The sequence below is a fragment of the Myotis myotis genome, unplaced genomic scaffold (assembly GCF_014108235.1).
Source record: "Myotis myotis isolate mMyoMyo1 unplaced genomic scaffold, mMyoMyo1.p scaffold_m19_p_1, whole genome shotgun sequence".
Taxonomy (NCBI): Eukaryota; Metazoa; Chordata; class Mammalia; order Chiroptera; family Vespertilionidae; genus Myotis; species Myotis myotis.
This window is the reverse complement of record NW_023416313.1, coordinates 20559443-20573779: the sequence shown is the minus strand read 5'-3', so window position 1 is coordinate 20573779 and position 14337 is coordinate 20559443. Positions and strand designations below refer to the sequence as shown.

The window sequence follows — 14337 nt, the reverse complement described above, 5'->3', positions numbered from 1 at the left end:
ACTTGTCTAAGAAAAAGAAAAATAAGAAAAGAGGTAAATGTGAAACCAGCTATGATGAAAAACACACACACACACAAGCAAAAAAGAAAACAGCAAATATGTATATGCAACATATCTCAACTCATGAATAAGCTAGAACAGAAACACCCTAAGTCAAGCCCTGCCAGAGTGACTCGGTTGAGTGTTGTCCTGTGCACCAAAGGGGGTGCCTATGGAAGGCTTCTCTATCACATCCATGTTTCATTCTTTTTCTCTAAGCATATCCTAGGGTGAGGATTAAAAAAACAACAACACAAAAAACAACAACAACAACAAAAAACAACATAAGTCAATGACTTGGAGTTACATCTATCCTTTCTTGGTATATGAAACTATTTTCTTTTTTCTTCTGACCAAGGTCATCCTAAGAATACACGTTTTGGGGTTGTTGTTGTTTTTTGCAGCTTATTTAAGCATCTCTTAAATTTTGCCTTTCCAATTTACTAATGGGACCACCTTATTCTCATTTGTACTTGAGTCATAGATAGTGCTTTAAAGGTCAAAATTAAGACTACTAGTATAATTTCCAGACTCCCATGCTTTTGATAAGCTAAAATATTTTATGTAATGTTTTAAAAATTTGCATATTACTATGATTTTCCCTGTGTCTCTAACTTGGATGTTGATATCATAAATTCAATTTTCTAGTAAAAATAAAAGTTGGCTTAAAATAAATATAAGCCATATATGTAGACATCTATATATACAAAAGCCTAAGTGACCATTACGACTGAATGACTGGAACAACCAGTTGACCAGTTGCTATGATGTGCACTGACAACCAGGGGGCAGATGCTCAACTCAGGAGCTGCCCCCTGGTGGTCACTGCACTCCCACAGCTCCTCACCCTAGCTGGCCAACCTCCCACAGTCTCTCCCCACATCTGGTTGCCCGCCCCTATAGGCCTCGATCGCTGGTCAGGCCAAGGGACCCCACCTGTGCACAAATTTGTGCACCAGGCCTCTAGTATTAGTTTTAAAATTGTAATATCAGCAGATAGCAAGAAAGTACATGGTAAGACAATCTTGCAAGGAGAAACTGTTTTTGACCCAAAACAAAACCTGATTGTATTTATGATGTTAAATTGCATTGAGAACTCTTCAGTGTGGTCTCTCTCAAGCATGGATGGAACTGTAGAGCATTATGATAAGCCAGTCAGAGAAAGATAAATATCACATGACCTCACTCATTTGTGGAATATAATAAACAACATAAACTGATGAACAAAAACAGATCCAGAGAGAGAGATGCACTGTATCTTTAAATACACTTATACCTTACTATCTAAAATAATTTGTATGATGAATAGAAATTTGTATTTGTAAATTATCCTTTACTCAACTCCCCTTTGTTGGAAGCAAAGCATGCCTGTAGACTCAAACTCTAGCCAAGACAATAAAAAATGTTATAGGTAAGGAAAGTTGAAGCAGAAAGATGTAACAATCTTAATCTATTGCCATGAGAATGGCTTAATTGGAAAATATTACAAGAAGATATGACTGAGTAAATTACTACTGGTGCCACTCCCATTTCTTGGAATGGGTGTATGTAAGTGAGGGGCTGAAGTTCATGCTGATAGAGCTCATGGCCAACTGCCTCTTCTTCTATACAATTAATTAATATATTTTGTTACTATCTGTCTTCCTTACCAGAATATAAACTCCAGATGATAAGGAATATTTACTTTTTCTCAGCATTGTAGCCCCAAAGCCTAGAACAATACTGGTACAGAAGAGGTCCTTAGAAATGTTGGTTGGAAGAATAAGTGAATGTAAAAAACAATAAAAATATGTATCAAAAACAGAAAGAACCCAAATGGATGTAGAGGTTAATATCAGGAAGGATTTCATATCCAAGATTGATTACAGAAAATCCTGATATACTTTAATGTCTTTTAATAATGTTGTTTCACTTATTAAGTTATTTATTCCACTATTTTTCTCCTTAGTAAAAATGAGAGAATTTCGCTGAAAGCTATGCTCCCTTTTAAAACTGCATTTTATTTCTAAATTCCTTGATACTCTGATTCTCCATCTCTTCTTGTGGTAAAATATTTTAAGGACTCCTGAAGTGTTTTATAAAGCATTACAATGGAAATGTGCCTGGTACATGTTGAGTCTTCAATAACTGGTATTTAATTGGAAGTGTTATTGGACAAAGGAGACAGGTACATTCAAGTGGTGATGAATGCTCATCTCAAAATGAAGTTTAAAGTCAGTGGTGAAGACTGCAGCCCTGCCAGCTGAAGTAGTGTTGCAGCAGGTTTCCCTTAAGGGTATTAAGGGAAGAAGAGGAAGAAGCTAAGTTTCCTTCAGGCTTGATCATTCATTTCCTGAAGCAGCCAGAAATAAAATACCACAAGTTAATTTAATATACTTTCTGATCTATTTTTAGGCAGGTAGAGTCAAGTCATAAAAAAGTGAGGGAGAGAGAGAGAGAGAGAGAGAGAGAGAGAGAGAGAGAGAGAGAGAGAAACAATTTATCTTTCTGCCTGAGAAATTGAGTAACCAGCTGAGCATACACTTTTTCATACATAACTAGAGGCCTGGTGCATGAAATTCGTGCACGGGAGGGGGGTATCCCTCAGCCTGGCCTGCACCCTTTTGCAATCCGGGACCTCTCAGGGGGTGTTGAACTGCTGGTTTAGGCCCGATCCCTGGGATTGGGCCTAAACTGACAGTCGGACATCTCTCTCACAATCTGGGACTGATGGCTCCTAACTGCTTGCCTCATTACCCCTAACCACTTGCCTGCCTGCCTCATTGCCCTTAACCACTCTGCCTGCCTGCCTGATCACCCCTAATTGCTTGCCTGCCTGCCTGATAGCCCCTAACCACCTCTGCCTCAGCCTCCGCTGCAGCAGCTTCGTCCAGGAGGATGTCTGGAATGATGTCTTGAAGGTTGTTCGGCTGTCCAGTCTAATTATGCTTTTATTATTATAGATACTTTAGAAAATGAACAGAAATGGGGGAAAGACAGAAATTATTTAATAGGGTTTTATTGCAATATATTAGTCCTGATTACAAATTAAGTACTGTTTGGAACCGTCATATTGCCCTATTGATCCAGAAGTGGAGAAAAAAGAATCACATGTTTCATGAGGAAATAAATTCTGGATCAAAGCCATCAGTCATGAGTATCATTTGGTTTTAAAATGGACTAGACATGTTCTTTTTCAGAGAATAAAAATTTCTCTAATAAATGCAATGGTTTTATTTACTTCATTTAAATAACTATGATGTACTTTAAAAACACTCCTGAATAAAACTGAAACTCTTTCCTATTAGGATGATATTTCTTACTTCTACTGTATGGATTGTCAATACTTTTATTTTAGACTCCATACAGATACTATTAATAGGCAGGATATCGACACAAAATAGGAGAATACATAAGAGTATACTTGTCATATAAACTGTTCTACAGCAAGTATAAAGGCAGAGTATTAAAACATTCTGAGTATGGTAGCATTTTGTTTGATCACAAGATTTTTTTGTGATCAAAATACTGCATGATATGTCTTTGAGTCACTTATTAGTAAATTAAAATAAACATTTAACAAAGACTGGTTAATTGGAAATTCACTGTATATCTTTTCTACTTCATTTATTCATTTAACATAATTTAAAAATTATTTTTCAATTAGAGCTGATAAATAATATTATATTAGTGTCAGGTGTAACAATAGTGATGAGACATTTATATAGCTATCAACAAAATGAAAAAACAAACAAACTACTGAATGAAAAAGATATTTGCCAATGATACATCAGAGAAGGGATTAATATCCAAAACATATAAGAAAATCAAAACAACAACAACAAAAATCCGATTAAAAAATGAGCTGGGGACATGAATAGACATATCTCCAAAGAGGGAACACAGATGGCTGACAGACATATGAAAAAATGCTCAAAATCACTAATCATCAGGGAAATGCAAATTAAGACCACAATGAGATATCACCTCACACCTGTCAGAATGGCTATCATCAATAAATTAACAAACAACAAGTGTTGGCAGAGATGTGGAGAAAAAGGAACACTGGGAATTATAAATTGGTGTAGCTACTATGGAAAACAGTATGGTGGTTCCTCAAAAATTTTAAATATAACTACCATATGACCCAGCAATTCCACTTCTGGGTACATATCCAAAACACTAATTCAAAAAGATATGTGCACCCCTATGTTCATTGCAGCATTATTAACAATATCTAAGATATAGAAGCAAGCTAGGCATACATCAATAGACAAATGGATAAAAAGGAGGTGGTACATATATGCAATGGAATATTACTCATCAATGAAACAGAATCAAGTCTTACCATTTGTGACAATAGGGTACTATGCTAAGTGAAATGTCAGACAGAGAAAGACAAATAACCTAAATTTTGAATGTCTACTACTTGCATGCTTTGATCTGGGAGCCCACCTGTATGTATGTTACACTTTGTTCTGTCTTCTATGTCTCTCTTGTTTTTTTTATTTGCTCTTTTTTATTGTTAGTTACAAAATTTCATTTTTGACTGGACTCAGACTTAGACATAGAAGCTTTTAGAGAGGATAGTCTATGTCTCTTGGCAATCTGTTCCTAGCATTTTTCTTTGGCCTCCTTCATTCTCAGCCAAAAGTTTAGCATATTCTGCGGCCTCATCTTTATTTTTTTAGTACGTTGTTCAGAGCAATACGCCTGCGTCTGTGTTGCAGGACACGTGGATAACAAGACGCTGAATCTTGGGTACTTTAGTCCTAGGTTTCCTACCTTCTCTCTTTAGAGGCTTTCTCACAACATATTGGCGGACATCATCTTCTTTAGAGAGATTGAAGTTTGCGGATTCCGCTGGCTCTCTTGGGCCCCAGGCCATGAGGCACAGTGGTATCAGTGAGACCAGGAGTATCTTTCTCCCCCTATTTTATACAATGACCAAGTTGAGAACACTGAGATTGGCATCCGCAATGCAACCCTGAACAGATTTGCGTTTTCTCTCTCCAGTTCTCCTTGGTCTGGAACAGGCGTGCCCCTTACTCAGCAGCAGGCGGACTTGGCCATGGGTCAGGACACCTTGCTTCATGGGGAGGCCTTGTTTGCCGTTCCCGCCACTGATTCGAACCACATAACAACTCTTCTAGTCTTCACCCAGAGCATCAGCAGCAATGTCTGTGGCCATACACCTCTCATAAAATATACACAGTTTGCATTCATCATCCACTTCCATGAGTTTCTGGCAGCCAGTGGCTGGAAAGAGATGCTGAGCTTCATCCTGGTGCAGCCGACAGCCGCCGAGGCGCCACCAAAAAGACTTCTATGTCTCTTAACCTTACTCTCCAGCATATTCTTTTGCCTCTCCTTTCTTAATTTTACCTTTCTAAATTTTTACTAATAATTGAAGTCATGTCTCAGCTATGTTTAAGCTGCAGATAAATCTAAGCACTGAGATTGTAATAACATATTTTATTGCATTTGATAACATTTCTACTTTGTACTTTTGGTGTTTTGAGTTTTTCATGCTATTCTCAAATCTTATTTATTATTTTCCTCAATTAACTGAAATTTTAAAAAAAAACGATAGCCTGGTATTAGTAAGTTGGGAGAACAGAAGCCAGATATATATACATTGAAGTACATTTCTCATGTGTTCTAGGCTTCTACAGCTATACAGAACACAACAGAATTTGAAATCTCAATGTATTACTCTTGTTGGTGAACAATGGAAGCTGAATTAAAAAGTGACCTCTGTTCCAGTGTCTATATCACAATTCCCTTTCTTAACCATGGGGAAGGCATGTGCGCAACTGACCGAGTCTTTATTTTGAGCCAGATTTCCACCAACACAACAATTTCCACATGGAAGCTCTTAGGCCTGTAGGAATGAGAGTCTCTCGAGAATATCTAAGAACTGTCTACATGGAAAATAATTTTCACTTCTTTTATACAAGAGAAGGTTCACTTGGAAAGTTTCCTTCATTCAAAAATAATTTAATGAAACCCAGAATATTAAGCCCAGGAGTAAATGGTTTTGTTTTTTTTTTTAATCTGGAGAAGTATTTAGTTGTCATTAAATAATTTGGAGTATAACTATCTTTGGTTTAATATCAACTAAATAAAGACTAATTCTTGTTCATTCTACTGAGCTCATCCTTGATCCAAAAAATTCAGGGAAATTAGGAACTCAAATAGTAGGAAGCAGCTACCATTATTGTTATCATTCCCTGCCCTAAGCTTTTGTGTTTCTCTTCTAGGATCCTGAATATTTGTTGCAGAAAAAAAAATCCTGAGTCTAATTTATTTTGTGAGCAGAGTTGTCTCCAATTCTTTTTCTTGCTTTGATTGTCCCAGGCTTCCTCTAAGTTATTTTAAGGGTTCCTCTACAGTTATGGTAATATGAAATCCAGAAAGTTTAAAAAGACAAACTTGTCTTCACTTCAGTCACCTCTGTTATGCTCCATGTCCAACCTTCACAGCCCTTGCAGAAAACGGTTCTTCTGTGCACATAGCCAGTGTGGCCAGAAGTGTTTTTGTCTGACATAGAAGACACTGTTCCTAGTTTTCAGCTCTCACAGAGGGACCACGGAGCCCTACTCTTCACAGGCCTGCAGAAGTCTAATATTTTCCCCGGGGCTTTCAGAAGCAACCGAAACACATCCTCCCATGTTTCTGCTATTAACAACACTGCGTTCCTCCTACCTGAAAGCCAGTGGCTGCATATCTGTCGCTTTTCCTTTCCAGCATCCTCCCCCTAACGGAGCCTAGAATTCACTGCCTCCAACTAGCAATACTGCTTTGAGGCAAGGAAACAGGTGTGTGATGATAGAGAAAAAGCTACCCTTCATCTTATCTTTCTCCAGAGTGTCAGGGATATAGACATGATCTTTGAACAGATTTTACAATTTTCATAATATATTGGGTTGTTACAAAAAAGGTTTATGTAGTTCATCATAGGTTTATGCCCAGTCACCACTCTCAGAATTAGTTACCTTTTAATGCTCATCACTACCACTAGCAGAAGGCTTGTTCCATGCTTCCCACATTACTAAGAACGTTTTATTATTTATTTTCATCTTCAGAACAAGTCTATGAGATAAATATGACAGTTACTCCTATTAAATAAGAGAAACTGAGGACAAGGGGTAGTTGGTAGTTTATCTAAGAATGTGTAAGACATAAATGCTGAGGATGGGAGTCCTACCCATTGCACCAACTTACATTATTTCAACCTAATTTTTTATCAAGTCACCAGTAGAGATTTGAACTGAATGCTGAATAAAGGACAAGACAACTACATTCATTACTGTGAACCCTGGAATAACTATACCTATTCGTTTTGTTACTGAACCACGATTAAAACAACCACTGAAACAGTTTCAGCCAGATGCAGACTATACACACTTCCTATGTTTATAGAGCTGGAATCATGCACATCAAATCAAAGCAATTCTATGCCGGGAGCCGGTCCATGCTTGCTGTTTCAAGGGACCTGGCATATATGGCATACTTTTCTTAATATGTTTGCTCACCTTCTTGGCACTATGTGTTTTAACCAAGGTCTCTGAGAAAGGTTGTTTCCCCAGGTAGGGATTTTCCCCTGAAGTTAGGGAGGGAATAAAACCTCTTAACTAAGTGCCAGGCGGGTAATTAATCACTTTAACTACGAACAATCATGCTTAAGCTACATAATCTTTACTCCCTGGAATGGAGATAAGAAACGCCCTAACCTTTGGAATAGAGATTGATAGGATTGGAATCAACTGGTATAAATACAGATGTAACAAGACAGAACTTAGAAGACAGAACCTACACAGAACCTAGAGACAGAAGAACTTCGCTGGAGAGAACATGGCCAAAGATCCTGGACAGAAACTGGCAACAGAACCTAGAGACAGAACCTAGCGAGAGAACATGGCAAAAGATCCTGGACTGAACCTGACTACAGAAATTGGCAAGAGAACCTGACTAGAACCTGGTGACTGAACCTGGCTGGAGAACCTGGCTGGAGAACCTGGCTGGAGAACCTGGAGAACCTAGCAAGAGAACATGGACACAGATCCTGGCTGGAGATCCTAACCAGAACTTCGCTGACGATCCTGAACAGAACTTGGCTAGAGATCCTGGCTAGGCTGTTGATCAACTGAATGCTGTCTCTGTGTCATTCCTTCTTCGCCGACTCCGTCCACACCTTTGGGGATCCCTGGACCTGCTGGGGTTGGACCCCAGCAATTCTATTTAGTCTGCTTTTTTGTCCTCAAGTCCCAAGAGAAAGATCATTCTCAGCCATATTCAGAGGAAAGCAACGCCCATATTCAGAGCTTGCCAGGCCTAAAGCTGGGAGCCCAGGAGAATCACTAAGGAAGGCCCTCCCACTCCTTAACCCTGGGGGCAGACCTCACTGCCCTCTGCAAGTTATAACCAGAAACACAAGCTCATTAACACCCTGCATTGTTTTTGTTTCTTTATATATACCTATTTATTAAAAGTTTTTAAGAACTGAGCACACCAACTCAGGCGGCTTTCCTGTAAATGCTCTATTATTCAGCTTCCCCAGCTGCATATTAAAATGATTGTGGTCCACAGAGGTTTGTTTGTGATCCAGCTGCACCCGGTAACAACAGTGGCACGTTTTGAGGTTTAATTAAAGCATACTTATCATAGTTGCGTGGCCCGGGAATGTGGGATGACAAAGCCCTGGTGTTGTGAAATTAATTACATCACCATAGTGGGCTCTGTGCATGTGGAAAACCTGAACCCAAAGAAACGGCTCATTAATCTCCGCCAGCTCTCCTGAGGCAGAGGAGTGATTTCTGTGTGTATGTCCACAACAAGCCAAGAGGTAGGCTCCTAAGGATTTTTTTCTTTGTTGTAACAATTGTTTATGTTGCAGAAATAAATTAAATCTAAGAAACACTAAATGTTAACATATGCAAACAATTTCGGTAAGCCCCATTTTAAAAATCCCTATACAAATGTCTTTCAGAAAAACCTTAATTATAGTTCTGAGCATCTATCTACTTGACGCTTACTATGAACCATGCGCACATTGAAAGCCTCATCTTTTTTAAAAAAATCCTTATTGTTAAAAGTATTGCATATGTCCCCGTTTTTTCCCCCATTGACCTCTTCTAACCTGCTTCCACTCCCTGCCCCAGGCCTTCACCACCCTATTGTCTGTGTTCAAGGGTTATGAGTATTTGCATACAAGTTCTTTGACTGATCTCTTCTCACCCACTCTACCCGCCCCTCCTTTCCTCTGAGATGCCATGGTTTGTTCCATGCTTCTATGGCTCTGGATCTATTTTGTTCACCAGTTTATTTTGTTCATTAGATTCCACATGTGAGTGGCAAAACATTTCTAATTTTTGAGGCCACTGTTCCCTCTTTGTCGATGGAGAAACTGAAGCACATATTGATCAAGCAACATGCTCAGTTGATAAGGGTAGAGTCATATGATAATCCCAAACTCTATTTATTTAAACCCACTCTCTATGTTATCAGGCAAAACCAATAAGCAAACAAACTAGCAAAGCTTCTAGGGGAGAGATGATGCAAGAGAAACTCAATGAGGTATCAATGATAGGATATTGAAAGTGCTTGTATTTCAGATGATTGACTTGTAGCTGAAATTATTTGATATTTTATTCAATAATGTTTAAGTCAGATTGTAAACAGTAAGATCTACTCATTGAGAGTTATGTATGGATAAAGTATAATTCAATTTTTATAATTATTATGATTAATAACATTATCTCTGGGCAACTAATAACTAATGAAAAAGAGGTGAAATGGTGAGCCACTTCGTTTTGTCATAAGTTATGCTTTTTTCACCTGAGTAATGAGTTACAGGAATTTAAACACAATGGAATTCTCAGTTAAAACAAAATTGAAGATACCACTATTCGGTACAGTCAATAGTTATTTTGCACGGTTGATGGGTGTTTGCTATCACCTTCTTTGTACTTAGCACTGCCTTTGGTTACATTATACAGAGTAGTTACTGGGCTCACCAGTACTGGAGGGTCTTAATCATTATGGCAAAAAGATATGATGGTAGCTCATGGCTCACATTCAGGGTTGACATGTGTCAGGTTTACCCCAGGATGTCCTTTGTCGTTGTTTTCAGGTCCATTCTCATTGCTATTTGCCTGAACTCTTCCTGCTATTAAATATCCACACTCATATCACTATTTTAATTACAATAATTTAGAAAATATGATGCATACTATGAAGACTCTTGATGATAGTAGCATCCTCTCTAAACCTCTATCATAGTATTTAACATATTGCTAGAAATTTTGTGTATATTTTCCCCCTCCCCATTATATGTAAAAAGTCTCAGGTAAACTGGTGGAAAAAAAGAAAGTATAAAATAGAGTGCCAACTTGAGGAAAAGGAGAAGTTGATAAGTATTTTGAGCTTTAGAACCCCAAATTTACCCAGTTTTCTCCCTGGCTTCATTTTATGATATAATTATAGTTCATACAGATTAAGTGATTTTTCCAGGTCATACAGCCTGCATAATGATAGGTTGATAGTAAACTTGTTTCTTCCACTCTATCTCAGTGCTTTTTCTTTACACTATGTTGTACAGGCCTACAATAGCACTATGCTGACAAGTAGTTATTTCCATTATAATACTTTCGATGGCCCTGGAATAATAGAGAGTGCATTCTTGGTTCATTAGATAAGCATCTATAATCCAACTATAGATATTCCAAAATCAAACAATAGTTCCTCTCCATCTTATTCTGCAATGGACAAGGTTATCTCGGCCTTCTGCATTGCTTTACCTGGTGAAGATGTAACTTTATATGTTCCCCTATTTGAATGTTACTTTTAGTGGGTCCTCAGTATTCCCACTAGAGGCCAGACTTGAGGGAGGAATCTACTTGTCATTATTTCTTTAAATCCAGATGCCAAAGTATGTAAAATTCCAATGTAAAAAAGGGTGAGAGGCATGAGAATCAAAGATGAAAATAGAGCAAGGCGATTTTTCATGGTCTTTCAAGTGAAGTTCCCTTCACCTCAGCTTACTCAAGGTGGTCACAGTAGAAGGGGATTACAATTTGGAGAGGAAATGTGGCTTCTAACATCTTTGTGACACTTTCTAACTCTACTTGGGCTTTTGCTTGATTCATACCACACAGGGAAGGTCATGTAGCCATAAAACTTCCCATCCTCCTGCCTTTGAAAGTTATTATCATTATTTACACTATCCCTAGGGCCATAGAAGCGCATGTGTCTGGTTCCCAGAATATATACAACACTGGGTTGAAAAACTTTTGAGTCACTTTCTCTCTCCATCTATAAACTCATACAAAAAAAAAATAAATAAAGCACTGGGAAACAGATCTGAAAAGAGGGGTATGATTATATAAAATAAGTGGTGCTCATTTTTAGCTATGTACTCTAGCACTGTTCAAAATGAGTCATCTGAACAATTGAAACAAAGTGGTCATCTAGCCAATGGATCATGAATTTAAGATACAATTTATTTTATTTCAGGGTAAAGGATATTTACTATATGTCTTTAATGCCCTTTAAGATTTGCACATCAGTTTTTGAGAAACTGAGTTATATAAATAAATATTTAAATGTGCATTACTAAAAATAACTGGGTAGTTTTTGCCAGAGAACTTCATTGTGAAATTTTATAACTTAGCATTGTATCTCATTCCATTAGCCTGTATTCTTCTAAATTACAGATTCATTCTACATTGATGAGAGTCCCCATAATTTATCTGTTTGAATAAGGAACAGCACTGCAAGAAGATAGACATTAGTAATCAGTGATGCAACTATAAATTTTAATTTTTCTTTTTTTTCATTTTGCTATATAACAGCGATTTTCAACCATTTTCATCACATGGCACACATAAACTAATTACTAAAATTCTGCAGCACACCAAAAACTATATCTTTTGCTGATATGAAAACAACAAAAAAATAGCTATAATTTGATTCACACCAAAAGACTATTGTTGTGTTGTCATTTTTTTTTATTTGACAATCTAAGGGAAAAAAAGAGGTCAGTGCCCCTGACTAAATAGCCAGGTATTGCATGTCTTAAAAATTCTTACGGCACACCGGCTGAAAATCGCTGGACTAGAGAAGGGAAATCTGCATTTTTAATAGTTTTCTTATTAAAGAAAAATGCCTTATTTTTTCAATGAAATATAAAACAGAACATAAAGATTCTGGTAACTTGCCGAAACTGGTTTGGCTCAGTGGATAGAGCATCGGCCTGCGGACTGAAGGGTCCCAGGTTCGATTCCGGTCAGGGGCATGTACCTGGGTTGCAGGCACATCCTCAGTGGGAGATGTGTAGGAGGCAGCTGGTCGATGTTTCTCTCTCATCGATGTTTCTAGCTCTCTATCTCTCTCCCTTCCTCTCTGTAAAAAAATCAATAAAATATATTTAAAAAAAAAAAAAGATTCTGGTAACTTGAGAGAACTACAAGACTGCTCTTCTAAAATCACTGCAATTGGCCTCAACTCCTTTCTCTTTATTCTAGAAAAAAAAAGAAGACCATTTTCTATGATGTGGTAAAATATCCCATAAAGAATTGTTCAAGAAATGGAGAAAAAAACATCTCATTTCAGTTGACTTTACTATTGAAAACTGTGCAGGAAATGTTCATAAATTTAATTTAAGTGAAAGAAAAAACAAAATGCAAATGATAATGAGTCCAATTTTGTAAAAACTGGAAAAATAAATATTAAAAAGATGAAAAGAATACAAACTAAAAGTTAGCATTTGTTTTATCTGGACATGGAGATTATTTATTGGTGATGTTTGCCTTGTAATGTTTATAGATTTTTTAATTGCTTACATTGTTTGGCTAATGTTGGCACTAAATATAAACAAAAATGTTCTGAACATTCCTATACATGGCTTTTGTTGCATAAACACATGCAGTTTCTAGGGCAGTTGTTCTTAACAAGGGAGATACCCTACCACCCACCAGGGACATGTGGGAATGTCTATTGATATTTGTATAGGAGGCAACTGGAAAGGGTGGTTGCTACTGACCTATAGTGGGTAGAAGATAGGGATCTGAAAAAACATTCTCTAAGTCACAAGGCAGCCTCCCAAAACAAAAATTATTCAACCCCAAATGCCAATCATGTGATGGTTAAATAATGTGCTTTAGGGTGTATACTTAGGAAGTCTTAAGATCTAAAAGACTCTGATATTTTATACTTTCAGTTTATCCTGGCCCTATTATACTTTACATTTTTAGAAAAAAATAAATCAAAACTGATTTTTATTTAAAAACTAGTGGCCCAGTGCACGAAATTTGTGCACGGGAGGTTCCCTCAGCCCAGCCTTCACCCTCACCAATTGGGGACCCCTTGGGGGATGTCCGACTGCCGGTTTAGGCCCGATCCCTGGCCTAAACCGGCAGTCGGACATCCCTCTAGCAACCTAGGACCACTGGCTCCTAACTGCTCACCTGTCTGCTGGCCTGATTGCCCCTACCTACCTCTGCCTGCCTGATCACCCCTAACTGCCCTCTCCTGCTGGCCTGATCTCACCCCTGACTGCCCTTCCCTGCCAGCCTGATCGCCCCTAACTGCCTCTGCCCCCACCACCATGGCTTTGTCAGGAAGGAAGTCGGACTCCCGGAAGATGGCTGGTCGACCTGGTCTAATTAGCATATTATCCTTTTATTAGTATAGATAGATTATATAGGATAGGATTGCTTAAATGGGGTCGGGGGAGCCTTTTTCAACAGGAGGAGATGCTCTTCGCAGACAAAAACACATAATCCCTATATCTGGACTGATAGACAGCCATATGCACTATACAGTGGAGCTTTGACTTACGAGTGTCCCAACTAACGAGTTTTTCAAGATACGAGCCATCTCTCGGCTGATTTTTTGCTTTGAGTTGCGAGCTAAAATTCGGGTTACAAGCCAGCTTCAGATACCCCACCACTAGATGGCGCAGCGAACGTCACAGTGAACGCCACAACATCAGCCCAGCATTTAATTCATTGTAATGGTGAAAATTGATTTGACATACGAGTAATTTGAGTTACGAGCTCGATCAAGGAACGAATTAAACTTGTAAGTCAAGGCCCCACTGTACTGCCAAACTGGTTATTAAAAAATTGAACCACTTTCTTATACCTTACACCAAACAGCTATTGCCCTTAAAACCCCTCCTCAGCCCCCACCTTAGGTTCTGCCTTTGCAGTTCACCCAGATTAGGTTCTGATTGGTCAGTTTCTATACCAGTCAGCGTCAAAATCTCCACCTCCTAGGTAGCCATTGGCTCCTCACAGTTCACCCAGATTTGGT

At 38.2% G+C, this 14337-nt stretch overlaps 1 pseudogene; it reads right to left on the bottom strand.

The window, feature by feature from the left end:
* Positions 1-4557: 4557 nt before the first annotated feature.
* Positions 4558-6771, bottom strand: LOC118660590 (annotated as a pseudogene).
* Positions 6772-14337: the final 7566 nt, after the last annotated feature.